The sequence below is a fragment of the Mus musculus genome, chromosome Y (genome assembly GCF_000001635.26).
Source record: "Mus musculus strain C57BL/6J chromosome Y, GRCm38.p6 C57BL/6J".
NCBI classification, from domain to species: Eukaryota; Metazoa; Chordata; class Mammalia; order Rodentia; family Muridae; genus Mus; species Mus musculus.
Window position 1 is genome coordinate 4,357,641 of NC_000087.7, and position 27,886 is coordinate 4,385,526.

Genomic DNA, 27,886 nt, shown 5'->3' on the forward strand with positions numbered 1-27,886 from the left:
AATAGTGACAGGGTCTGGTGTTTATATACGGGTTGGATCCACAGGTTGGGCTGATTCTGAATGGTCATTCCTTCAGTCTCTGCCCTGCACTTTGTCTCCATATTTCCTCCCAGTAGTATTTTGTTCCCCATTCTGAGAAGGACGGAAACATGCACACTTTTTTCTTCCTTCTTGAGCATTATTGTGGTCTGTGAATTACATTTTGGGTATTCTGAACTTTTAGGATAACATCCACTTATCAGTGAGTGCATACCAGATTTGTTCCTTTGGTATTGTGTTACCTCATACAGGATGATATACTTTAGACCTATCCACTTGCGTGTGAACTTCCTGAAGTCATTGTTTCTTTATGGTCACTATACATTTTTATCACTATTTCTCTATAATACAGCTTGAGGTCAGGGATGATTCCCCCTGAAGTTCTTTTATTGTTGTGAATAGTTTTTCAATATCCTGGATTTTCGTTATTCCAAATGATTTTACATATTGCTCTTTCTATCTTTATAAAGAATTGAGTTTGAATATTGATGGAGAGGGCATGGAATCGGAGCTTACTTTTGGCAAGAAAGCCATTTTTACTAAATTAATTGGGTCACCAATCTATGGCCATGGGAGATCTTTCCATCTTCTGAGAATTTCAATTTCTTTCTGTAGAGACTTGAAGTTCTTGTCCTGCAGAACTTTGACTTGCTTTTTTCGTGTCACACCAAAATATTAAAATGTGTGACTATTGTGAACCGTGTTGCTTCCATAACTTCTTTTTCAGCCTGTTTATCCTTTGCATAGAGGAAAGCTACTGATCTATTTGAGTTAATTGTATATCCAGTCACTTTGCTAAAGTTGTTTCTCAGGCTTAAGGGTTCTTATGTGGCTTGTTTGGGGTCACTAAATATACTATCTTATTACCTGCTAATAGTGATATTTTGATTTGTTCTTTTCCAATTTTTATCTTTTTGACCTCTTTTTGTTCTCTATTTAATCTGGCTAGAACTTCTAGTACTATAGTGAATAGGTAGGGAGAGAGTGGGAATCCTTGTCATATATTAGTGGGATTGCATCAAGTTTTTCTCCATTTATTTTGATGTTGGATCCTGGTTTGCTACTATGTTTAGTTATGGGCCTTGCTTTCTGAATCTATCCAAGTCTTTCATCATAAAGGCATGTTGATTTTTTTTAAATGATTCCTCAGCATCTAATGAGATAATACTGTGTTTTTTTTCCTTGAGATTCTTTACATATTGGATTACATTAATGGATTCCCATATATTGAACCATTCCTGTATCCCTGGGAGGAAGCCGCTTGATCATGAATCATGACCATTTTTATGTGTTTAACAGAATGTTATTGAGTATTTTTGCATCAATATTCATACGTTAAATTGGTCTGAAGTATCCTTTCTTCACTGGGTTTTTGTATGGTTTGAGTATAAGAGTAATTTTGGCTTCATAGAACAAATTAAGTAGTGTTCATTTTCTTTTGATTTTGTATAATAGATTGAAGATTGTTGGTACTGGTGTTTCATTGAAAGTTTGATAGAATTCTGTACTAAACCCATCAGATCCTGGGTTTTTTTTTTTTTTTTTTTTGGCAGGGGGAAGCTCTTAATGACTGCTTCTATTTCTTTGGGGGTTATGAGAGTGTTTACAGGGTTTATCTCAACCTGATTGAAATTTAGTACCAGACATCTGTCTACATAATTATCCAATTCATCCAGATTTTTCACTTTTGCTGAGTTACAGGCTTGTATAGTAGGATCTGATGATTTTTTTTGATTAACTACTTAGTTAATCTGTTGTTATGTCTCCCTTTTCATTACTGGTTTTGTTAATGTTGATATTTTCTCTGTGCCCTGTAATTAGTCTGGCTAATGTTTTATCTATCTTGTTGATTTTCTCAAAGATCCAGCTCCAAGTTTGTTTGATTTTATGTTATAGTTCCTTTGTTTCCACTTGTTTGATTTCAGCCCTGAGTTTGATTATTTCCTGCCATCAACTCCTCTTGGGTGAATTTCCTTCCTGTTATTCAAGGGCTTTTAGGTGTGCTGTCAACCTACTACTGTATCTTCTCTCCAGTTCTATTTAGAGGCATTCGGAGTTATGAGATTCCCTTTAACACTGTTTTAGTTGTTTTCCACAACTTTTGGTATGTAGTAACTTCATTTTGTTTAAACTCTAAAAAGTCTTATATTTATTTTTTTTTTTTATATTTCTTCCCTGACTGAATTATCACTGACTGGATTTTTGTTCACCTTCTACGTGGACATGGGTTTTCAATTATTTATATTATTATTTCAGATCAGCCTTAGTCCTTGGTGATTAGATAGGATGTATGAGACTATTTGGATATTTTTATATCTGTTGAGGCATGTTTTGTGACTGATTATATTGTTAATTTTGGAGAAGGCATCATGAGGTGCTGAGCAGAATTGACAATCTTTTGTTCTAGAATAAAATGTTCTATAGATACCAACTAATCTATTTGTTTCATAACTTCAGTTAGTTTAACTGTGTCTCTTTTTAATTTTTCTTTCCAAGATCTTTCCATAGATGAGGGAGGGTTGTTGAAGTCTTCTGCTATTATTGTGTGTGGTGCAATGTGCATTTTGAGCTGTACTAAAGTTTCTTATATGAATATGGATGCCATTGCATTTGGAGTATAAATGTTTAGAATTGAAAATTCATCTTGGTAAATTTTAACTTTGATGAATATGAAGTGTCACTCCTTGTCTTTTTTGATAACATTGGGTTGAAAGTCGAATTTATTTGATATTAGAATGGCTACTACAACTTGTTTCTTTGGAACATTTGCTTAGAAAATTGTTTTCTAGCCTTTTACTGTGAGGTAATGTCTGTCTTCGTCCCTGAGGTTTGTTTCTGGTATGCTGGGTCTTGCTTACACATCCAGTCTGTTAGTCTATTTCTTTTTAATTGGTGAATAGAATATGGTGATGTTAAGAGATACTAAGATAAAGTCTTTGTTGCTTCCTGTTATTTTTGTTGGAATTTTGTTCGTGTAGCTATCTTCTTTTAGGTTTACTTCAAGATTAATATCTTGATTTTGCTAGCATGTGATTTCCCTCCTATATTGGAGTTTTCCCTTTATTATCCCTTGAAGGGTTTGATTTGTTCAAAGATATTGTGTAAATATTGTTTTTTCATGGAATAACTTGTTTTCTCAATCTATGGTAAAATAGTTTTGCTGCTTATTATAGGTTTGGCTGGCATTTCTGCTCTCTTAGTGTTTGTATTATATCTACCCTGGATCTTTTGGCTTTCATAGTCTCTGGGGAGAAGTTAGGTGTAATTCTGGTAGGAATTCCTATATAAGTTACTTGACCATTTTACCTTACTGCTTTTAATATTCTTTCTTTGTTTTGTGCATTTGGTGCTTTGATTAATATATGATGGCAGGGATTTTTGTTGCTGTTGTTGTTTTTCTGGTCCAAACTATTTGGAGTTCTGCATGCTTCTTGTATGATCATAGACATCTCTTTCATTTGGTTAGGGAAGGTTTCTTTACAGTTTTGTTGAAGATATTCACTGGCCCTATAATTTGGAAATCTTACTTCTCATCTATACCTGATATCCTTATGTTTTTTTCTTCTCCTTGTGTCCTAGATTTCCTGGATGTAATTACTTAATTTTTAAAATCTGTTTCAAAAACTCAAAATGGGCAGTTTTTCCAGAGAAATTCAAATTGATAGTACTTTATTTTAGTGGCTATTTCTGGTTGTCAACTTGACTATATTTGGAATGAACTACAGTCCAGAATTGGAAGGCTCACCAGTGACCCTTATATGGAGGCTTGGAGATCCTTATCTGGATCTTGGTTTGGAGATCTTGAGCCATAAGGGCTATGGATTCCAGAAGATTGAATCTCCGAGTTTAAGGAACACACCTTTAATTTGGGCTACGCCTTTCATCTGGGATTAAAGGTGTGGTAGAACACACCTTTAATCTGGGCTACACCTTCTGCTGGAGACAATATAAGGACATTGGAAGAAGGGAGTCTAGCTCTTGCTCTTGCTCTAGCTCTTGCTCCTTTGCCTGCTTGCTGCATGAGACTGAGTAACTGCTAGATCCTTGGACTTCCATTCACAGCTGCGACTGAACAATTGTTGGGAATTCGGTTGCCGACTGTAAGTCATCAATAAATTCCTTTACTATATAGAGACTATCCATAAGTTCTGTGACTCTAGAGAACCCTGACTAATACATTTATTAACTATTACTAATATTGCATACTTTCAAATGATTACATTTTCTATTTTCAATACAGTAAAGAACCCAGCAATTGGTAAAGATGAGAATATATCGCCTCAAGTAAAAGGAGATGAAGACATGGGGTAATATTATCAATTCTTTTTCTTTTTTTCTTTTTCTTTCTTTTTCTTTCTTTTTCTTTCTTTTTCTTTCTTTTTATTTATTTATTTATTTATTTATTTATTTATTTATTTATTTATTTTTTGCCAGTTCAATAGAGTACTTCAAAAGTTGTGTTTGTGTTACCTTCACTGGAAAAGTAGATTCAGGAATATCAGCATTTCAAGGTCAGATGCTGCTATATGTTAAGTTCAAGCCCAGCTTGGGATCCTTTAGACTTTGTGATCACAAACACATAGGAACTCATACAATAGGACCACCTGCATGTGATATTTGACACACTCAAAGAAAAGGAGAAACATCATAAAAATAAGTAGGGGACTATCTGGGAAAAAAAAGGGTCTCGGCAAGTGTGGGAGAGTTATGAATAAACTCCTTGTGGGGTGTAAATGTATGAATTGTTACAGGTAAATAATCCAAGTTCAAGTTGGTAGTCCACCATATATTTTATATGCATATAACATTTGTTCCAAACCAAACATTATATATTTATTATAAAAAATTAAAAGGAGGTTCTGTGTAAAGTTTTGTGAGTGGTAAAAAAATGGCCTACCAGTCTACTATATTTCTTGCTTTAATTTTTTATTGTTCTGTCTTCACAGAGATGAAATTGACAGTATGTTGGCTACATCTGGAGGTATGTATTTTATAAATATTTCCCTGTTTCTTGAAGAGGCCAAAAGAGGGAAACAGATCTCTATAGAACCTATAGCATAGGGGGATAATTGTAGGCTTCACAGAAATTATAGTTTTCTTTAAAAAATACATACAGATAACTTCTCATCCAACATTCAAATCTAAAGATTAACTAAAGATGTAGCTCAGTGGTAAAGCACCATTAAAAGTTATGAGTTTCATCTTCAGTGGTGAAAACAAAAACAAAAACAAAAACAAAAAACAGCAAAAAACAACAACAAACCCAGCAAATTAACAAAAAACCCACCAAAGAAACAAAACACAGCAATAAGCCTAGTAAATGAAATGTCAGTTCATCCAGTGTGCCAAATTAACCACAAATTGTAAAGCGAGCAAGAAAACCAATTTGCTCTCGTAAGGAAACAAGCAAGACCAGCACTAAGCATTTTAGGAGCCTAAACTTAGGCATGATTAGATTAGTAGAAAAAGAAAACAATCAAACAAAAAACAAACAAACAAAAAATTGCAGTGTCTATAGCAACAGAACAAACCTTGAAGAGAGGCTAGAGAGATGGCTGTTTTAGTAAAGTGTTTTCCTTGAAAATTAAGGTGGGGACCTAGAATCCACTTCTAAAATGCAGGCTGCAACCCAGTGCTGAGTAGGTGGAGACAGCTTGCTGGCTAGCCAAGGTAGTGGCATTGGTGAGCTGCATATTCAGAGAGAACCTGTCTCAAGTTTTAAGTTGGGTCAGTCAGTGGTGGCACATGCCTTAATCCCAGAAATTGTGAGGCAAAGGCAGGGAGTTTTCTGATTTTGATGCCACCCTGGTAGACATGGTGAGTTCCAGGTTAACCAGAGCTGTACAGATAAACCCTGACTTGAAAAAAAATAGAGAAAATGAAAAAGAAATTTGCAACATGATTGAGAATAAAACAGATGTCTATATCTGGCCTCCTTATGCACCCATATACTGAAATGTATACACTCCAATTTTATCCTGAAACTTTTTATGATTTACACAGTCCATTAAAATTATGTTTTTGTTGCTGTTTTGTTTTTTGTTTGTTTTTTCTGTTTCTGGAAATAGACAATATTAACAAAGTCATTTTTTATACTCTCCATTATATAGTAAAATTAAACATCTATCATGAGAAATGGTCCAGCACACCTTAAAACACACACAGGATAAGAATGGAAAGATGGCTTAGAAATTAAGAACACTTGTTGCTCTTGGACAGAACCAAGGTTTAGTTCCTAGAATCCACATAATTCTCAAAACCATTTTTAATTCTAGATCCAGGGATTTTGGCATCCTATTCTAGTTTCTAGGAGAACTAGTCATACATGTTATATAAATACAAACATGCAAAAACACTTTAGGTAAAAACAAACAAACAAACAAACAAAAAAACCAATTTAGAGTTACACAGAACAGCCCCTTCATCTGAAACAAAGTAGGAGAGTCGTCTTTGGAGTTCATTTTATTTTAACTTTCAAGTTAGTATTGCAAACTTAGAAAATGGAAAGCCTCTGGGTAGTAGTGGAAGCTAAAAAACTACTCACTTTTTGAAGCTTTAATCACAGATGACTGAAAGAGCCTCTCTCACCCTTAGAACTCATGTGCAAACACAGCCAATCAGCAATGGGCTTGGCTGAGATTGTTTTCCCGCTGTTCAAACCCTGTTACCCAGTATGCTTCATGGTGGCTACAAAGAGTTTTTGAGGAAGCAAAATTTTTGAGGTATCATGGTAGGGTGAAGTCTCAGTGGAGGTAGTCAAGTGTCTGTTGGTTAATCCTGGTTCAGCTAGGGGTCTGGGTGGGGATGAAGGTGGAGTTTTGGAGGTGTTTCTTCAGGAGTAATGAGAGGAGGTGACCCTCACTGGACTCAGGAAGTTACTACTTCCAGGTTCACAATCGACCTTTCCCACTTAGGCCTCTGCTGAGAAAAACTGAGAACTTCACTGTAAGTGCAAGAGTTTGAACAGACTAGCTCCTAGCAGAAATCAGGAAGGCCAAGGAAATGGAGACCCTGAAAGTATTCTTGGGGACTGGGGATGTGAGGTGTGAGTAAACTGGACGTCACTTAGTGAATGAAACAGACAAGAACCTCTTCTGTGCTACTGCTTCCCACCAGGAATTCATTAAAAACAAACTGAAGACCAGTTTACACTTACCTCTACCTGTTGTTAAAATGCCAGATTGCCGAAATTTCTATATATAGATTCCAAACTGCCTCAAATATTAGAGGCTCCTCTCAGCCTCAGAAGTGGTGGGAATTCAGACATAGACATAATTCAGGCCAGGCTGTCTTTATTTATTTGTTGTTTTGGTTTAGGAAAGTAAGCTCTAACTCTATATCTCAGGATTGTCTGAAACCTCAATTCCAGCTTGGACTGGGATTGTAACTGAAGTCCTCAGCCTCAGAAATGTAATGGGGCCTGAGAAATCATGCCTTCTTTATTTTTTATTTCTAAATTTTGGCGGTTTTTATTTATCATTCCTGAAGATTGAAACCAAAACTTCTTGCTGTAGCAGTAAAATATTTGTCCAGCCAGGAAGAATTTTATATTTAAGATTTGCCTTAGATTTGTATTGTGATGAAAAAGATTGAGGAGCTTGGTTGTGATAAGAGCAACTATGATTTTATTTGGAGATTGAGATGCAAACACATTTACTCTAATTTATCAAAAAACTAGCAGGAATGGGGAAAATTTAGATCATCCTGTGATTAGATGCAAACCCACTTGAAGTCACAGTTAAAACCATCAGAGAGAGAGAGAGAGAGAGAGAGAGAGAGAGAGAGAGAGAGAGAGAGAGAGAGAGAGAGAGAGTGTGTGTGTGTGTGTGTGTGTGTGTGTGTTTACATTTCAAATATCAGCCCTTTCCTGGTTTAACCCCAGGAACTCCCTATTCCATTTGACACTTGCTTTATTTCTATGAGCCTGTTCCCTCACCCACCCACACCACCTCTCTACCCTGGCATTTGCCTACACTGGGGCATCTAGCTTTCACAGGACCAAGGACCTCTCCTCCCACTGATGTCTGACAATACCATCATCTGCTCTATATGCAGCTAGAGTCATGGGTGCCCCTCTTTGTATGGTGGCTTAGTCCCTGAGTGCTCTGGGGTGTCTGCTTGATTCATATGTTAATGAATACACTTGGCACACTCTGATGTTCCCAGAATCTTTTGGGAAGATGTTGACTGCTGGATAGACTGTTGAGTATATAATGAAAGGCCTAGACATGCTTCAACAGATATGAAAATTTTGGTAGACTTCAAAGGGGCTAGATCCCTTGAGACTTCTAAAGAATACTCCTGAGATCATTGGTCAGGTTGTGAATATCCTGTATGACTTGAGGGATGTGGCAATGGGCCTGTAGTACTTTGGAATATTGGTGAGGTATCCTGAGATTCTACCATGTTGACTAGTTTCCTCGCTTCTGTTGGAAAGCTGCTGAATGTTCTAGAACCCCAGGAACAGATGGCAAAGAATCCACAGTTTCCTGGACAGGTATAGAATGTTCTAGACGTGCTTGTTTACATCTCACAGTTGTTGGAGAACCTGATATAATTAGTAGAAATTTCTGAGCACATGGTACAGAAGATAAAGGTTTCACAGTCACTTGGGAAGATAACAATGTTTTTTGTTTGTTTGTTTGTTTTTGTTTTGTTTTGTTTCTGGTGTTTGTTTGTTTGTTTGTTTTTAGATTTTTCTTTCATCTCAGGTTCTTTGGGAATGTATTCATGTGTGCTTCAGTCGACAGAAACATTGCTTCAAGTCCCAAAGCCTATTGGACATTCCTCACCAATACAACCATGTCAATCCCCTCCACCATCTATGAAAAAACTGTGACAACTTCCCTGTATTCACAAGCAACTCTTGAGCTGAATATATTAGCATAAATTTCTCCATTGTTTTCACCATCTACTCGGGTGGATGGACAAGCTTACCTTAATCAAGAGTTTACTTTGGAACAGCCCATAGCTGCCCAGGGAGTTGAACAACTTTTGAGGTCTAGCCCAGTTTATAAAGAAAGTGACAAGCAGGATCTAGGAATTTTTCCATCTTACCAAGTACTTCTGTGAATTTCCTTACCTGCAGAGGGAATGGTAGGATCTTGACCATCTGTACAAAGGGTTCTGGGAACTTCCCTATCTGTCCAAGGGACTCTGTTCACACCCAAACAAGAACCTGTAGGTACTGTCATCTCTAACAAAGTCTTCCAAACATCAATCTACACACTAGAGGGCTCTCAAATTTTTTCCATGTGCTCAACATACAATGTTCATCATGTTCCCCACAGACTAATGAACCTCTCCTTTCTAGCGAGAAAAATCAGGAGAAATTTTTGTATTTGCCAGGTTATCCAGAATACTACCTATCTGCACCAGATGGTCAGATACCTATTCGAGTAGTTTGCTAACTTCTCAAGGGCACAAGAAAAACTTAACAATTGCAATGGGAACTTTGCGTTTTCAAAGTTCTTTGTCATCCATTCAAATGAATCCAGTACCTTTGTCAGATTCCACAGGTGTATTGGGATTGGGACAATGTAAACACACAGAGACTATTGTGGACCCTTCGCCTCAAGTGAGGGAGGATGCCAGAACTTCTAAATCTGCTTTGCCTACTCTAGGAAATTAGCCACCATCACTTTGAGAACCTGTGAGACATTCATCTTTTCGTAAAGGAGGTATAGAAATGCTCTCATCTGGTCCAGGGAATATAGCACCTTTGCAATCAATCCAGGGGCCTCTGACACTTTCCATTTCAGCCCAGGCAATGATACATAACTCAGGATCTGCTGATGGGGTTATACTGCATTTAGCTTCTTCCCCAGCAGTTTCAGAAAGAAATGAATAGTCTCCATTTACCCAAGGGACTTCAGAAAGTTCCAATTGTGCTGGATTGCATCTGGATCTTACTACATCACTACCGGTACCATGATCATCTTTGAGATTTGAGCAAGGAACCTTGCTCATCTGAACAAGGGACTAAATTTAAAGAAACATCTATAGGGTCTTATGCTTATGCTCAGGATACTATGGGGCATTCTTTATCTACACAAGCCACAGTATGAAACTCCATGTCTGAAAAGCAGACTTGGAAACTTTGCATACCACTACAGGACCTTTGTTGTGTACACAAGTCACTCTTGTAGTCTCAGAGACTGTGTCATCTGATCAGATGCCTCTGGGAATTTATTTAGCTTCAATGGGAACTCTAGGCTCTTCGTCTTCCATCGAGGCTTTTGGAATATCCCTTTCTGACCAAGGGTCTCTAAAACTGCCCACATCTAAACTAGTGTCTGTAGAAATTGTGCTATCTTCTCCAAAGACTGTGCAACATCCAGCATATTGCCAGGAATCTATGAGATTTTCTCCTCTTTCTAACATTCTGGACAAAGATCCCCAGCTTCTTCAAGGTTCATTGTTCTGTACCAACCTAGCCAGAAATCTCAAAAATCCATTTCATATTCATCAGGAGATGTAACACACTCACCATCTGTACTAGGAACTCAGGATCACCCTCTTTCTAGTCCACAGTTTCAAGGATATTTTCTGACCTCTCTAAAGTCTAAGGAACGTTCCACAGCTGCAAAGAGAATTTTGACTGTGCAAATTTCTTTGTCATCCACCCAAAGGTATGTAGAACCTTTGGCAGATTCCACAAGGATATTGGGAATGGGACAATGTAAAGACACAGAGACTACTGTGGGCCCATTGCCTCAACTAATGAAGGATATAGAATCTTCTCCATCTGATTTGCCTACTCTATGAACTTTGCCACCATCACCTCAAGAACCTGGTAGACATTCATCTTTTCCTAAAGGAGGTGCAGAAATATTTCCATCTGGTCCAGGGAATCTAGCACATTTGCAATCAGCCCTGGGGCTTCTGGCACTTTCCATCTCAGCCCAGGCAATGACACATCACTCAAGACCTACTGACAAGGCTCTACTGCATTCAGCTACTTACCCAGTTGTATCAGAAACAAATGAATATCCTCCATCTTTCAAGGGACTTCAGACACTTACAGATGTGCTGGACTGCATCTGAATCTTACTACATAGCTACAGATGACACCATCATCTTTGAGATCTGAGCAAGGAACTGTGGAATTCTTGTCTATCAGAAGAAAGGAGTCTGAAAGTGGCTAAATCTAAAGAAAGTACTATAGGGTATTCCACATCTGCTCAGGCCACAGAGGGGCATTCTTTATCTGCCCAAGCCATAGTAGGAAAATACATGTCTGAATAGTTGCAATTGGAAATTTGCCTGTGCAATGTTCTTTGTCTGGGCACACTGTGCAGACTGTGGGAACTTTGCCTCCCACTCCAGGACCTTTGGGGTCTACCAAATATACTCAGGTGCTACCAGAATCTGTGTCATCTGATCAGAGGCATCTAGAAGTTTCTTTAGCTTCACAAGGAACTCTAAGTTCTTCATCTTCCCAAGAGGCCTTTGGACATTTCTTTTCTACCCAAAGGTCTCTAAAACTGTCCACATCTAAACAAGGGACTGCACAAAATGTTTAATCTGCTCAAAATAGTTTGAATGCTCCAACTTATTTGCAAACAGATATGGGATTTTTTCCAACTTCCCAACATTTTGTACAAAGATCCCCAGCTTTCCCAAAAAAACACTGGAATTTCCCTACCTAGCCAGAAATGTCAAGTATCCTTTTGACCTTCACCATCATATGGAGGACATTGCACACCTCTACTAGCTGTTCAGGAGCATAATATACCTATGTGGTTTTAGAAGCTTTTCCATCTTTTCAAAAGTCCAAGAAAATTTCCAGGACAGAAGAGGGAACTATGCGCATACAAAGTTATTTTTTCTTCAACCAAAAAATTCTGGAAAAATCAACAGGTTTCACATGATTATTGACACACACACACACACACACACACACACACACACACACACACACACAAACCAACAAACAAAAAACAACAACAACAAAAAAACCAAAACAAAACCAAACCGAAACAAAACAAACAAACAAAAAAACAAAACAAAACAAAACCAAAAAAAAAAAAAACCACTCACAGAGTAGATTAGGACATTTGCCTGGAGTGATAGAGGATGTAGAATTTTCTCATTCAACTTCAGTGACTCTAGGAACTTTGCCACCATCACCTCCAAAAACTTTTACACATTTATCTTCTACACAAAGATGTGCAGAGACTTTCCCATTTGGCTAAGAGTATCTAGCTACTATGAAATCTACCCAGGAGCCTCTGAAACTTTCTATCTCAGCATAGGCAGTGATGAATACATACCAATGATATGAATGTTCTTCTAATTCTCTAGGTCTTTTCTCCTGAGAACACGGGACTCCAGCATCTTCGGATTCTGCTCTTGGAGGTGTGAGTCCCTGCCTCTCTGCACAGGGGAACTTATGTCTCTCCACATGTCCGCAAATGTCTACCCAAGATTATACATCTTCCAAAGGCTTTCAAATACTTCTTTACATAAACAAGGTATAGGAACTCAGTCCACATCTGCATACTATATAGTAGAAGACTCACCATCTTCCCAGCTGTGTCAGGGATATACTGACCCAGCTATAAATACAGGAAGGACTTTGATATCTATCCAGGGACCTCTGAGAATTTCAGGAACTGCATAAGGCTCTATAGAACCTTTGCCATCTCCCCAGGGGACTTTAGGATATTCATCATTTGCATCAGGTGGATAATCATTTTCAATAGCTACCCCAGGTCATGTGATATCCAGTGACTCATCTGTGTAACTTGCAATTTCTATCCAACTTATTTCCTCACTTTTTTCCTTAAGCCTTTTGAATCCATTCATTTACACATAATCACTCTAAACCTACAGAGGGATCTTAAACTTCATGCCAGGTACCAAATTATTATTTGATTACTCCACAAATGGTCCAACAAACTGATCTATATGCTTCAGATGCTTCAGGATCTACTCATTCTTCCAAAGGGGCCATGGTAATTTCTTTATCTGGACAGGGAACACTATGACCTGTATCGTCTGCCCTAGAGCCTTTGACAATGTCCTTATCTGCTCAAGTGAATCAGGACCTTTTTTATCTATTCTAGAAGTTGTAGGCCCATGCCTGTCTTCTACAGGAAAATCTGGAATGTTGCTCATGTACAAAAAGCAAGCCAGGAATAGCCAATGTTTCACCAGGAGCTTTGGAAATTTCACTATCTACCATAGTGAGTCTAGGGTTTCCTTTATCTGTCCAATTGGATTTGAGTGGTACAACCTAGATTTTTTCCTCAGAGACTTTCTCTGTATGCCCATGGTGTAGTAGAAATATCAACACCTGCCCAATGACCTTCAGAAAGCTCCTTGTTATATCCGAAGAGCCCCAAGGACCCTGTTTGGAAAAAGAGGATTTAGGATATTCACCATCTGATCCTAAAGAGCTTGGACTTTTTGCCGAGGACAAACTATAAACATGGCCATGTATGCAAAACCATGTAGATATAACACCTATCACCGAAGAGATCATAGGATCTTTGTCAGCCATGCAAGATACTCCCAGATGATAGGCTCCTTCACCACTTAGTCCATAGGCAGAAGAACCTCTGCCATGTACCCAATCCATTTCTAAGAGGTCATAATTGGTTTCAGGGACTCTAGAATCTATGCCATCTGTAACAGGGTCTCTGTGTCTTTTGAAGACCAATGTAGGTGTGCTGAGCTTTTTAGTATCTGAACCAGGGATCCTGGGAACACCAACATTACCCCAGGAATATGTAGAACTTTCTCAACCAACCCAAGGGCCTCTAGAACCTATGCCATCTCCCAAAGACACCATGGGTACTTCCTTTTCAACAGAAACTCACAGAGTCTCCCTATGTACAAAAAGTGACATTATTCCTACCCCTTCTCATGAGATGGCCTGACAAAATTACTCTTATCCCAGGAAGAGCCCTAGACATTTTAATTCTAACCGAACAATATTGAAACATGTCCCATTTTCTGAAGGGGATATCAGATACTGCCTCTTAGAACTTGATGACCTAAAATGTATCTCTTCTGCCAAAAGTAGCCTCATATCTTACAAGTGTGTCCAAAAAAAATAAATCCAGTCCTACCTCTACTCATCAAAGGAGCATCTTCACCTTAAAACCATCACAATTGAGTTTCAGAACTAGCATCCCTCATAAAAATGTTCTCTGTCATTCTCCTCCTCCAGGGGTTTGCCCCACATCCTCTATATTGCAGAAAACAAGACTAGGCTCTACCTCTGTAGATCAAGCACGACTGAAATCCGTGCTCTCAAAAGATGCTGGGGAGAAAGAGTGCCATTCTTCACAAATGCTGGTAAGAGATTTCAAATCAAAGAAAAGAAGTGTAAAGCTTAAAATTGTGACTAACATAAATGTCACTCTTTCTGATACTGCCAAAGGATCCTGCAGATGTTCACCATCTCATGAGTAGGGCCTCAGAAGTCCCCCACCATGCCAAAGGATTCACAGACCTACCAAATCTTTGAAAACCCCATCAGAAAAGGCCCCTTCTGCCCAAGGTAATGCTCCAGCTTCCCATTCAGAGCATGAGAGTGGCAAACCATGCTCCATACCTACAGAAGAGTTCATGTAAACCACTCTCTCTCTCATGAAGAGAGCCTCAGGCATGCCACATCTCCTCATGAGATTCTCAGAAATGATACATCTAACCGGAGGAATCAGAGGGATGCCTCTAATACCAAATGAGCCCTGCAAACTTCCACTGCAGAACAAGAAGAAATTAAGTCTTCTCCAGATGGAGACAGTCCCCATAGGTGTTTCAAACCCTCATCATCACGCCAAGAGGATATCAGCCACCCTGTTTCTACTAAGGAGGACTCAAAACATGTTCCTACCGTCCAAGAGAGAGAGAGAGAGAGAGAGAGAGAGAGAGAGAGAGAGAGAGAGAGAGAGAGAGAGAGAGAGAGAGAGAGAGAGAGAGAGAGAGAGACCCACAGCTTTGGTTCCTCTCCTATGGGATTCATACATCCATGAGCTCCAAAACAGAGTGCCACTTCATTCACTGTTATGCAAAGAAATTACAGACATAAATTATCTCAAGCAGAGGACATGATACCTGCTCTCTCTTGCCCAGGGAGAGAACCATCAATACAATGTGAATTTGGGTACCCTTTGGTGATCCCTTCTGTCATAGGAGGCCAAAATATACACATCATATCAAAATCAAATGTCAAAAGGATCACACAGCAAAAGGGGAGGTATAGTTCTTTCCTCTCCCCTATAAGAAGTATCAGATCATATCAATCTGACCATTGTGACTCAGACTTTTCAGTTCTCACCAAAGGGACATTGGCTATGTGATCCCTTGTTTCAGTCAGTCTAAGAATGTTTCAGGATGAAAGAGGTGAGCTCTCAAATGTCCCCATCTAAAAAAACTGGGCTGCACAGATGCATTTTATGACAAAAGAGATATCATAAATGCTTGAGGGGTCTGAGGCATGTCCCTCTGATGAAGCAAGGTATAGAACTGACCTTCTGAGTGAGGAGTATGTCTCAAACATTCAAGCTCAGCTCTGGTGTGCTTAAAACTGAACCCTTGGTACCAAGAATTCACAGGAGTTTCACTCTTTGTGAATGGCTGACTCAGGTCTACCATTCAACAAATATACACATCTGACACACTGACATGCTTCTCTCTCAGAACTTATTGTTTAGGGGATACACCTTTGACCACCAAATACCTCAGAGAAGTCTGGTTTCAAGTCCCATGGCCAATGAATAAACATCAGCCTGGATCCAAGGCCATCTCTCTTTAAGTTGGTCATCAGAAAGGTTACTGTCCTCCCCACCCTCACTTGTGTGGCCTATTGTAAGTTTAAATAGGGAACAGATCCAGGGACTTTGAGCAATCTTCTCAGAAGAAACCTCAGATTGCAGTCAAGTCTGAAGTGTCCTCAGAGATAAGGCTTTTCTAGAGTTCTCTGAAGATTTGGATTTCTGGAGTGCCTGGACTAACCTCCTCTTCAGAAGGTAAACAGGGCTATTCTCCTACTGTCCAAAATAATTGAGGGACCTATTCCATTCCACAGTATGGTATTTCCCTTCCTGTGATGATTGAAGTCTTAAAAATCACCCCCTTTTCCCAATGGGCTCTCATAAAAATCACTTCCGTTCAGGAGCCCATGGGATATTTTTCCCTTGACCAAGGAGCATTTCTCCCTCTGGTCACAGTTCACAGAACTCAAGAGGAGGAGGCCAATCCTGGATCCTTAGGCCACTTCCTTGACTACAGTCATACAACTTGGTGTGAAAACATCATTCTAACTCAGTTCTGGTTCGTTGAACATAATTCTTAGTTGGCAGTCATGCTGAAGATACAACCCCAAGTTTTTTTCATGAATCATGGAATCTATATTGGTGTCTTGCTAATTCTGCTAAAGATATAGATACCCCAGGATGTGAGGAACCATTAGGTGTGGCACTGCTAGGACCTCAGGTGCTAAGGTAAGCAATTTATTTTTTGTTCAAAATATTATGGAGATTTTCATACTCTGATCATCTCCCCTGTCAGAAGCATATCAGCAACTCCTTTCTTCCCAGGGATACTATATTCTTCTGCCTTTGATTAAGGAGGCATCAAATCTTTCCCTAAAGTAAAGGGAGCCTCTGATCATACCAGTTTGTCCAAAGCAGGCTTGGACATTCATTTAGGTCAAGGAATCCCACACAACTTGCTGATATTATTGACTGAACCTTAGATATTTTTCCTAATGTTTCCCAGATTTTTACTTCAGTTCAAGGTAAATTCTAGGTTCAAAACAGTTTCAATGAAGAATCTTTGACATAAATACTCTCTCAAGGAAAAAACTTACATTTTATCTTTGAATTAGGGAAATATAGATACCCCCTTAAATTTGAACTTGGCATAATATAAATTCTGTTGCTTAAGGAGTCTACAGATAAGCAACTAACATGCTCAAATAAAAGAAGGGATGTCAAACAACTCTGAAATGGTGCCCTGGGACATGACATAAAAAAAAAAAAGAACCCTCATCTAATTTCTAATTTTAAGCCTTTCACTTGAAATGGAGCAGTTCCATCTTTGTTTCCCATGTCAGGCATGATGCTGTACAGCTTGTAGAGAACATAGACCTAGACATTACCAAACAATTTGTAAGATAAATGCTCTGATTTTTGGCAAAGTCGCCTCAAAGTCTCAGAACACATGGGTACCGTGGACTTTGAGTACATTTGCACTTAATAAGCTGTTTTTGACATATTCTTCCAATTCCTAAGGTAAACATTTGCCTGAGGGATTCTGTGATCTCTCTGATCTTTCTTATCCTCCCAACATAGTCTCTTTCTCAAAGATTACATCCCATATATTGTCAAAGTAGGTTTATACCTAACTGATCAGACATATTTCAAAAAGTGACTCCTTCTGTAAACAAGGCAGCTTAGATCTCTCTGGTGTGAGGTCCCATAGTCTAAGTTTCAAATAAGAGCAAAGAACCTGTGCCATCGGCCTTTCAGCAAGTCAATAGAAATGTAATAAATTCATTAATTCTTTCTAGACTTGGATATTAAACAAAGTCAAAGAAGTATCCTAGCCATCAACAGTCAACCCAAACTGTTGGAAGAAGGAATATGTTTCTGCCTTGTCTCTCCCAAATGAACACAAACTATGAAAATATAAAACTCTGAATCAGGATTGGAAACTTATGATCATCACTGGAAACATTCTCCACTATATTAAGTACCAGGATCTTTTACCTTGGACAGAAGTGTATATGGCAACTTCACAGTCTGCCTCAAGGAGATTCTGTCCTCTTCTTGCAGTAGGGCCTGTAAGATTTCCTCTCTTATGTGGGGTTCATATTTCCTAATGTTAACTTACTTTTTTCTCACTACACTGTATAGAATGTCAGAACTGTCCTAGAACTAACAATGCCCTAGATCTTATTGGCCAAATGTGGCCCAAAACACGAATTATGTCTTACATGGAATATTCCTTTTCCTACCAAGTAGCTTTACATCTTTCTTTTTTCCTTAAAGGGCTTTCAGAATGAGGGAGACATATACCATTAATTCTACATAAAAGAGCATCTAACATTCCCTGTCTTCCCAGTAGGAGTATGGGTCTATTGTCTACTTCCATTCACCAAGTGTATTTTAGACCTTTAGTTTCAGCAAAAGAGAACTTGGGAAGTCAAAGTCTATAGAAAGGAGTCTCAGAATTAGCTCCTGTGTTGAAGTTGTGTTTCAGAGTTCCACCCTCTGTACTAGGACACTTCAGGTCCATCTGTGCAGTTAAAGAACTACCAGAGACTCACCTCTGGATGTGCCTTGCAAATACCCCTATTAACTAAGTTTGCTTTAAAAATATCCCCTCTGTCAAAGATATTTACAAATCACATACAGGACCAATGCCAAATCACATTTCTCTCCTTTTAGATCATAAGACAGAAAATAGAAACTTGAAATTAGCTGTCCTATCCTGTACCTCAAAAATGGTCATCACAATGCACCATTCCTATCTTTTATCCGCAGATGTGTGCAGCTGAACAGAGCGTTGAGGAAACGTCAGTGATTTTATAACTACTTATCATGTTGGGAGATTGTTGTGATGATTGCCTGGACTCTCAGATGTTACACAGGGTATGTATATGGGGAAAATTCTTGGAAGGTAGTGAGAAAGAGTGTTAACATTCCTCCAGTACCCAATAGAGCCTAGAAATAACCCCTGATGACCATGGGTGAACCAGATATTTCTGACATACAAAATATGACTAGGGACCTCTACTTTAGGATCCAAGACATTGATGAATTCTCCTCAGTTGAAGTTGGTATTAGAACTTCTCATTCTGAGAAGAGGTTCTCAGAACTCCTCTATTCCCCAGATGCTTCTTGCACTCCATGTTTTTTGTTTGTTTGTTTGTTTGTTGGTTTGTTTTTTGAAATAGCCAAGAGAACTAACCTGGGGAAGGCTCAGTGGGCTTCGGTCTTTTGATTCCCCAAAATATGTCCTTGGATATTGTACATTTCTACAGGGGGGAGCATCAACCACTGGGTTTGACCAAAGAAGGTCACCCTTTCCTTTATTCCAAAGGTGACATTAGATAGTTTGTTTTGAATTGAATCCTCAAGCATTCTGTTATGACTTTAACCTATATCAAATTTATATCCTTTAGATAAGAGAGAGTCCAGGCAATAGTCAGAACGATCTTCCAATGTGATAAGTAGTTATACAAGCATTGATGTTTCCTCAAGGCTGTGTTCACCTGCACACATCGGTGGGTAAAGATTCAAGCCTTTCAGGTTTTAAAAAGATGGAAAGGGAAATATATTGTTCCTCTATGGTTTTTAGTCCCAGGTCCTATGTATAGAGTTGTTGACTGGATTCTATGTTATTCTCTCCACTTGGGAGGCAGAGGCAGGCAGATTTCTGAGGTTGAGGACACACTTGTCTAAAGAGTGATCTCCAGGACAGGCAGAGCTACACAGAGAAGCCCTGTCTTGAAAAACCAAAAAAAATGTAGATAGATAGGTAGATAGATAGATAGATAGATAGATAGATAGATAGATAGATAGATACATACATACATACATACATACATACATAGATACATAGATAGTTAGATAGATAGATAGATAGATAGATAGATAGATAGATAGATAGATGATAAATGGATGGATGGATGGATGGATGGATGCATGCATGCATGGATGGATGGATGGATGGATGGATGCATGCATGGATGGATGGATGGATAGATATGTAGATAGATAGATAGATAGATAGATAGATAGATAGATAGATAGATGAGATAGATGAGATAGGCAGAGAGGTAGAGAGGTAGAAAGGTAGATAGATAGGTATATAGCTAAATATATTTTAAGTTATTTTTAAAAGCTTTTTAGGGCTTTTTTTAGGGTTTGCTTAAAGATTCTAAGGTTTTTTTAGGGTTTCCTACTTTTCCGGTTTTAGGTATCTTGTAGGGTGTTTTAAGTATTTTAGAGTTTTTACGATTTTAAGAGGGATTGATTGACTTAGGGACTTTATGTAGGGTTTTAGTTTTTTATGATTTTAAAAATAATTTTGGATTTTTGGGGGATTTTAGGTTTTTCTTGAGGTTTATTTTCTGGGGGTTGGATGTTTCTTGATTTCATCTGGATTTTAAGGTATTTTGGGGTATTAGGATCTTTTAGGGCTTTTAAAGAATTTTAGGATTTTTTTTTAACATTCTATGTGTTTTGTTTTGTTTTCGTTTGTTTCTTTTTCGGCTTATGGGTTTGTTAAAGGTTTTAGGTTTTTTGGGTCTTTTTAGAGTTCTAGAAATGTGTTTGTTTGTCTTTTTTTTTAGAATTTTGGGATATTTTGTTAGGGATTTAGGTTCTTAGTTTTAGAATTTAAATGAATATACTTTTCTTTTCTTAGGGTTTTGTTGATTTTTTAAAGCTTTCAGTGTTTTTTGGGTCTTTTCCAATTTTTCACTTGCCTCTCAACATCTGTTTATCTCAGATTTTAACTTGGCTTATTGTTTCTGACTGGATCCTGTTCCTTGTATGAGCTTGTGTACTGGTTGTGATGGAGCTACCAGGAATCAGGCTGTCTAGGGTTGTGGGATGGGATCTGGAACAGCGGCTCTGGCACAGGCCAAGTTGTGGGCCAAAAGGAAGATGTGTCTGTAGCAGGGCAAGACAGATAGGGTTTGCCTACGCAGGGCCCCTGGAGATCCCAGGTAGGCCAGGTATTGCTTCAAGGGATATCTCATCTGTGAGCTTGGCTATGACAGACCTCCTGGTAGTCAAGGTATCTTTGTATGTGGGAGGAGTTCTGGAGCCCCAGCTCTGCCTCAGGGCTGAGTTGTGGCATCATGACGAAATCTTATCACTCTGGAATGATAAGACAAAAAAAAGCTTTCCTTCTACTAGTTGTCTTGGTAATAATGGTTTATCACGGAAATAATACAGCAATTGCTACACACCATTTTATATTTTTTTATGATATGTATTCTACTTTGTTTTCTATCTTTCTCCTAGATAATACTACCACTCAACCACACACATGCATGAAAATATATAAAAATGATCTCAAACCCATATGAGAGGAATCTATGTTAATTCCCTCATTCCAAATCTGTGTTAACTCACCTAACAAAACACTCTCCTTCCATCCATTTTCCTCCAAATGCCTTGATTTCAGTGACTGCTACAAACACACGAGTAGCGACCCGCCTGACAGGCCAAAAAGCCTAGACATGGTCCTGAGGCGAAAAATTCATGGAAACTTAGTCTCCTGTATTCATGGCAACCTTTATAATGAATACTCCAGTGCCCTTGCTTTAGTCGGTAAATGGATCTGTGTGCTTTCTCTTAAGATTGATTTACTGTAAGTGCCTCTAAGGATTGATTTTGACATATTGCTAAGTTACATTCCTCACCTATGAATTCCTCTCCTAGGCAGTCCTTAAGCAAACCATGGTATTTGAATTCAGTAAGGATGCTGCCTATTCGGGTACATTCAGATTAACCTCTAGTATTGTAAGAGAGACAATGAAAGAAATCAGGCATTACTATCTGCTACATAGAGTTAGAAATCTCAGGACAAACTACTACCATATGCAAGAATTTACCATTATCTCGGAATAAGGAAGGTTATGTTATAAGGAGAAAGCAGAATAGATACTTAGAATTATAGATAGTTGAGTTTCAACCATGCACAGGAATTTACAATGGCCTAGGGTGTAGGGGTACTATATGATAGACTAGAAGAGGAACCATTGCAAGGGCATGAGACCCTTGCCTATGGCTTCTAAGTTTAAGCAAACCTTGGGGGGGGCTGCTTGTGATCACAGTTGTTAACATTGAATTCTATCCCAATTGGTCTCTGCCAGTCCTTTGTAGGCATTCCTCTATTTTGTGTAAATGTCACTTATAAGACTAGTGCTCGCTTTGAGACAAATTACATTCAGTTCCATCCTCTTTTTGGTCGTGTCTGTTTCTCAGCACCTCTTCTTGGCGAATCCTTGCCCACCTGTACCCAGAACCCAAGTTATGCCCATGGATCGATGACCTAAGTGAGGTTTGTCTGTGGCAAGCTACCTTTCCGTTGACTAAAATTACATTATATATATATGCATATATATATATATATATATATGCATATATATATAATTACATTATATATATATATGTTTATATATATGTATATATATATGTATATATATATATGTGTGTGTGTGAGTGTGTGTGTTTGTGTGTGTGTGTTTATGTGTATGTGAATGTGTTTGTGTATATGTATATACACATACACATATACATCAATACATATACATATACATATATATATATACATTATACACATACACACATATACATATACATATGTGTGTGTGTGATGTGTGTGTTTGTGTATGTGTAAATGTGATATATATGTACAGCTTCATACATGAAAAACATTATACATACATGCCATTGAGATCCACCCCCATTCTCTCTCAGCCATTCTACACACACACAAACACTCACACACACACATAGACACACAGAGGGAGAGCGAGAGAGAAAGAGAGAGAGAAAGAGAGAGAGAGAGAGAGGGAGACGGAGACGGAGACGGAGACAGAGACAGACAGAATAAATTTGGAAATCACCAAGACAACAGTGGATTTTTCCATTACACAATGCAATAACTTAAATCAATAGAAGCATATTTGTGAAAATGCTCTAAGGAATCTCATTCCTTTGTACTGTGACAAAGAAAATGAACAGAATTTAAAAGCTTTATTAAAGAATATTAACTACTGTTTTAAATGCTACAAACCTACTATTCAGTTATTTTCATTATTAAATTTACAATGAATAAAAGTCATTTTGTTTGAACAACTTTATACTGCTGTTATTAATAATGATATTTTTAAAAATTCACAGAAATCTTTTCCAAACACAAGTTAAGTAATCATCTTCAGAGATTTAATTTCAAAGTGAAAAATTGAAATTTCTTTTCAATATTACCATGCTTAAAGCAGGCATTCCTCCATTTATAATCCACTACTCATTTTGCCTTTATAGATTATCTGAATGAAACATAGCAACTGTAACTTAAATCAAGAAAGCTATTTTGTGCGGACATTAGAAGTGTGAAACTAATTCTCAAAAGGTGTATATTATCTGAATCAACACTTATAATTTCCTACCCATTTTACAACACAGCAAGTTCTTCATGCCTAGCAGGATTATTCTGGTACTTAAATTTAATGTTTTCAAAGATGACAAAAGACCAACTGGAAATTCAGAAAAGCACAGTGAATACAGAATTATCCAGAATACAAGCTACCCCCTATTGTAGGAAAAGAGTGGATATTCTGACAGTAAATAGCTTTTAAATATAAACTATTGAAATAAATTAGAGTTAAACAAAGAAAGGGGGTACTAAAGCATTCAGGAATTCCAAGAAGAAAGAACTTATGGCATAGCATTGAGGCAATCTCACAAGGAAATAATTAGATTTTAGAAAGTGCCCCTGTGTTTCTGAATGATGCAAGCCTTTATTGCTGTGTAGCCAAAGGGAAACAGAAATTCTTCACAAAAATCAAAGAGGGGAGTGAAATAAACACCTTCCATCCAGCAAGATCAAAAATTGCTCATAGAAAAATGGCAAGGTATGCAACAGGCAAACGAAGTTCCTGTGTCAGTAAAGTAGGATCTTCAATTATAGCCTCAATTTTACACTTTCTCAGTGTATCAATTTCTATAAAATATGACCTCTCAAATAATCAGTTTGACTAAAGATTTAATAAATCATTCTGTGCAACTATATTCCAGCTGCATCATTGGACTGAAAGTGAATGGCCCATGTGTTGCCACTGATGTGAGCCATTTGCCTGTTGTGCTTCAGGAGAATTATATGACCTTCAACAAGCAATCTAAATATGAAAAATTAATAGGAACCCAACTCGCTAACTGTGACAGACAAAGCAATTGTTTAAGGCCACAAGTGCTATCTTCAGGAATCCAACTTTGTCTGTGTTCTGAATCTAGTCAAACACAGATATAAGTATTTGAAATAAAACTTTCATTTGTACTATAAAGAGATTACTGTTTTGCCCTTATTCTCTGAACAATAGTATATTAATTGTGCTATAATGATATTGCAGTAAGTATTATTTAGTCATTTAGAGATGTCTTTCAGCATCCAGTTAGAGTCACAGTTATCACAAATTTATCAAGGAGAGGTCATTTTTAAAATACGGAATAATATCTGTGATATTTATTCCATGCATTCTATGTTCTATTCAGATATTATCACCTGTTCTTTCCCTAGCAAATATGCCAGTGTTTGTCTAGCCCCATAGCCTCTGAGGAGCAAGGGTATGGATAAGCCTTTCCCATTCAGTTATGAGACAGAAGCAGACATCACTGCAACACTCACTGATGACCTTAGGTTAGAGGGATCTATCTGAAATAAAATGGACTTCAGAGCATAGTCTCCTAAGAACACCATGTCCTTTATTTCCAACCATGCTCTGCCTTCAACAATTCCTTGTCATGACCCTTTAGAGTGGGCACCAGACCAGGTAGCACTCTGAACCCTAAAGATGAGGGTCCTCTGGATCACTCCTCACTCAGAAACTTTGGATGATTGCCCTGCTAAAGTGAGTTAGCTCAGGACTGGCCAGTGCAAACACGAGGACAGCCAATCTGCATGCTCCAGTTTGGCCTGTGCAGACAAGAGTACAGCAATTATCTAGGCTAGGGACTAGCCTGAAAAGGCATGAGGGCAGCCATTCTCGAACTTTACTGGATTTCTGAAGCCACTGTAACTTATATGCTTTGTGATGTGCCTTCTGATATGTCCACAATTCTCAGGAGGGATGCTGCATAAGCGTTTTTTGTTACAAGTCACTATTGGCAAGTACATTCACTGCCCCTTTAAGGGGGCAGTCATCCATTTAATGTTTTTTGAACAATTAACTTAATGATCAAATAGCAAGACATGTGGAGAAATAGCAGTGAGCCTCAGCCCAACTTGACAATATGACCACAGACCGCAGGTTTCCCATCCTCCAGAGACTGGAACTCCCTTAAATGTAGCCCAAAGAATAGTGATACCCTACCGCAACTGGGGAATCACTTGAAGATTTCCCAGCCTTCATAGCCTGGGACTCCCTTCACTGTCCCCAACTGGATTTAACACCTTAAACTAACAGGGGAAGCAGTTAGCCAGCAGAGAACCGAGGGATTTTGTGACTCCAGCGCTCCTTATACAGACTCGGCACAAGTTCAGGTGCCCAAAGCCCTATGAAGATGAGAGATTAAAAAAAAAAAACCTGATCTAATGTTACAGAAGAGCTACAGAAACCCAAAGCTCTTATAAAGCCTTCATCCAATAACAGGACCCTGCACCTTCTGAAGAATCTAAAAGAGAACAAAAAATGGACAATTGCACTTCCTCTGAGGTTTCCTGAGTTCACGACTAATCCACTAACCAGGGATACCAGCCAATCTGATTTACAGACTTTCACCAGAAAATGAGTGGCCTCATCTGCTGTGCCCACACATAGACAGGTGAAAAGAAGCCAGCCTATGTCCACTGGGTGAAGAACCTATGGATTTTCACCAGTTGGATGCCAGAGTGCCTGTAATAACTTCCAAACACGGTACTGGAGATGCCATTAAAAAGTTCAAAGAAGATCACACAGTGCCTGGGCCATCTTCTGCCTACTTTTCTGCTGGCCAACATGGACAGGAAATTTCCCCAAACATTCAAGGTTCCTTACACCCTTCCCAATCTAGCCAAGTATATCTGGGATCTCCTAAATCTCCCCAAAATGCTCAGGGTCTTTCCTTATTCAGCCAAGAGGTAATGGAAGTATCCAAAAATTTTCCAAGACTCTATGAGACATTGAACATCTGCACAGGCATCTCAAAGACTTCTCACTTGTGCTGACAGTAAAATCATAATGCCTGCTCTTCCTGAAGGCTTACCAAAAAGTTATCAAGTACCCTACATGATTCTCATCTTTCCAATTCTCTTCCAAAGCATTTTGGAGAAGAACCCTCTGGTCAAGATGACCTACAACAGGAGTGTAGGTCACAAAAAGAGGGCTCTAAACCTTTTTCCCCCAATGGTAATATCAGTGATTTGTCCCAAATGTATCATGTCCCAAGTCCTCTCCCTAGCAGAGTTGAAAATGTTTGACAGCTGCAAAAACACGGCAGAGAGCGAAGTCTTCTTAGAAAGACCTCCAAAGATGTTTCCCTTTTCCCGAAAAGTGTCCTATGCAATCTGTCCCTACTAAAGTTATATTGAGTCCTGACCCTCCTGACCAAGGGAATTTCAGTCATTTTCCATGAAACCAAGAGGGCTTTCAAAGTCCTCTACCAATAAGAAATGTGCTCAGATCATCTATTTCAGTCCAAAGGGAAATACATGCAGTCACAATGTCCCAAGTGAGCCTCACACCTCTAATAAATGCCCAAGCAAAGAGAAAATTGTCCACACCTACAACAGGAGCTCAAGGATGTTTGCCATTCTTAGAATAGGATCTTGAGAGTTCCATACATACTCAAGACATGGTAGAAAATCCTGAGTCTTCCAAAAGGACTTTCGCTTCTGCACATACAGGAAGTGAACTAGAACCATCAGCATCTTCCCCAGGCAGTCTGAGACCTTCTCAATCTGTCAAAGGGCGACTTAGAGTGGACACCATACCAGTTAGCACTCTGAACCCTAAAGAAGAGGGTCCTCAGCATCCCTCCAAATTCAGAAAATTTGAGCTTCCCCAAACTTTACAGGAGACTATTAGAACTTCCCTATCTCCTCAGGAGGATCAGCCTTCTTCCCCAACTAAACAAGACGTTATAGACTCTTACCCCCCCCTACACAAAACTCTGTTGGTCCTTCTCCATGCCAGCATAAGTCTCTAGAAATTTCCAAATGCCAAAAAGGCTCTGGGTTCTAATTCATCTTCAAATGGGCCCATGGAAGCTGTTTTGCCCATCAAGCTGTCTATGACACCTGAAAGTTCTATACAGAAGATGTTATCCCCTTATCCATCTGAAGAAAAGTTTCTTGGAACTTCCACTAGTACACAAGGAGGTCAAGAAATTCGAATACCTGCCCATGGAGATTTTAGACCTTTTACACCTATCCATGATGCTCTAAGCAGAGGATACTTTCATTAGTAGACAGGGAGGTAGAGACATTTCACTACCTGCTCATGAGGCTCTTAGACCTTTTACACTTGTCCATGATGCTCTAGAAAAAAGATATCTACACAGGTATCTCTAGGGCCTTCCCCTTATTCTAAAGCCAAGGTTAAGACTTGCACACTTACAAAAGACATATTAAGACCTTCCCCATCTGTGAAGAACATCATAGGATCTGTGATATTTGAACAAGGTGCTTTACAATTATCTCCATCTACCCAAGAGTATTTCTTTTCCATGCCTTCTCTGGTAGGTAGTAGTAGACAATTTCCCTCTACCAAAAAATAGTCCACAGGCATCCAGTTTCTAGAAGGAGAAGAAGAAGAAGAAGAAGAAGAAGAAGAAGAAGAAGAAGAAGAAGAAGAAGAAGAAGAAGAAGAAGAAGAAGAAAACAGGTTAAGATTTGCTCCTTCTAGCAAAGGAGACTACAGAACATTTGCTAAAAAAAAAAAAAAAACGGGGGGGGGGAGGCTTGCATCATCCCGTGCTGCCAAAGAAACATCAAAAGCTACAACTTCTCCTCAGGTGAGTCTCACACCTTCAATCTACCAAAGGGCATGTTGGACAATCCATATTTCCCCAAAAAGCTCAAGATTATCTAACCAAAAGTCTCTTATGTGTTTACTATCTGGCCAAGGAAATTGCTTCATCTTTCTCAAATGATGCAGAACATTTTGACCATG

At 38.6% G+C, this 27,886-nt stretch overlaps 1 long non-coding RNA gene across 1 annotated transcript in view; it reads left to right on the forward strand.

Moving 5' to 3' along the window:
• Gm21064 (predicted gene, 21064) overlaps positions 1–24,084 on the forward strand; it is a 40,598-nt gene extending 16,514 nt beyond the window's left edge. Inside the window, exons 5-12 of the long non-coding RNA NR_164186.1 lie at positions 4,280–4,346; positions 4,474–4,550; positions 4,986–5,020; positions 12,346–12,399; positions 14,219–14,346; positions 14,432–14,551; positions 23,064–23,235; positions 23,817–24,084. This is a non-coding gene — a long non-coding RNA (predicted gene, 21064). The remainder of the gene's footprint in view (positions 1–4,279; positions 4,347–4,473; positions 4,551–4,985; positions 5,021–12,345; positions 12,400–14,218; positions 14,347–14,431; positions 14,552–23,063; positions 23,236–23,816) is intronic.
• Positions 24,085–27,886: the final 3,802 nt, after the last annotated feature.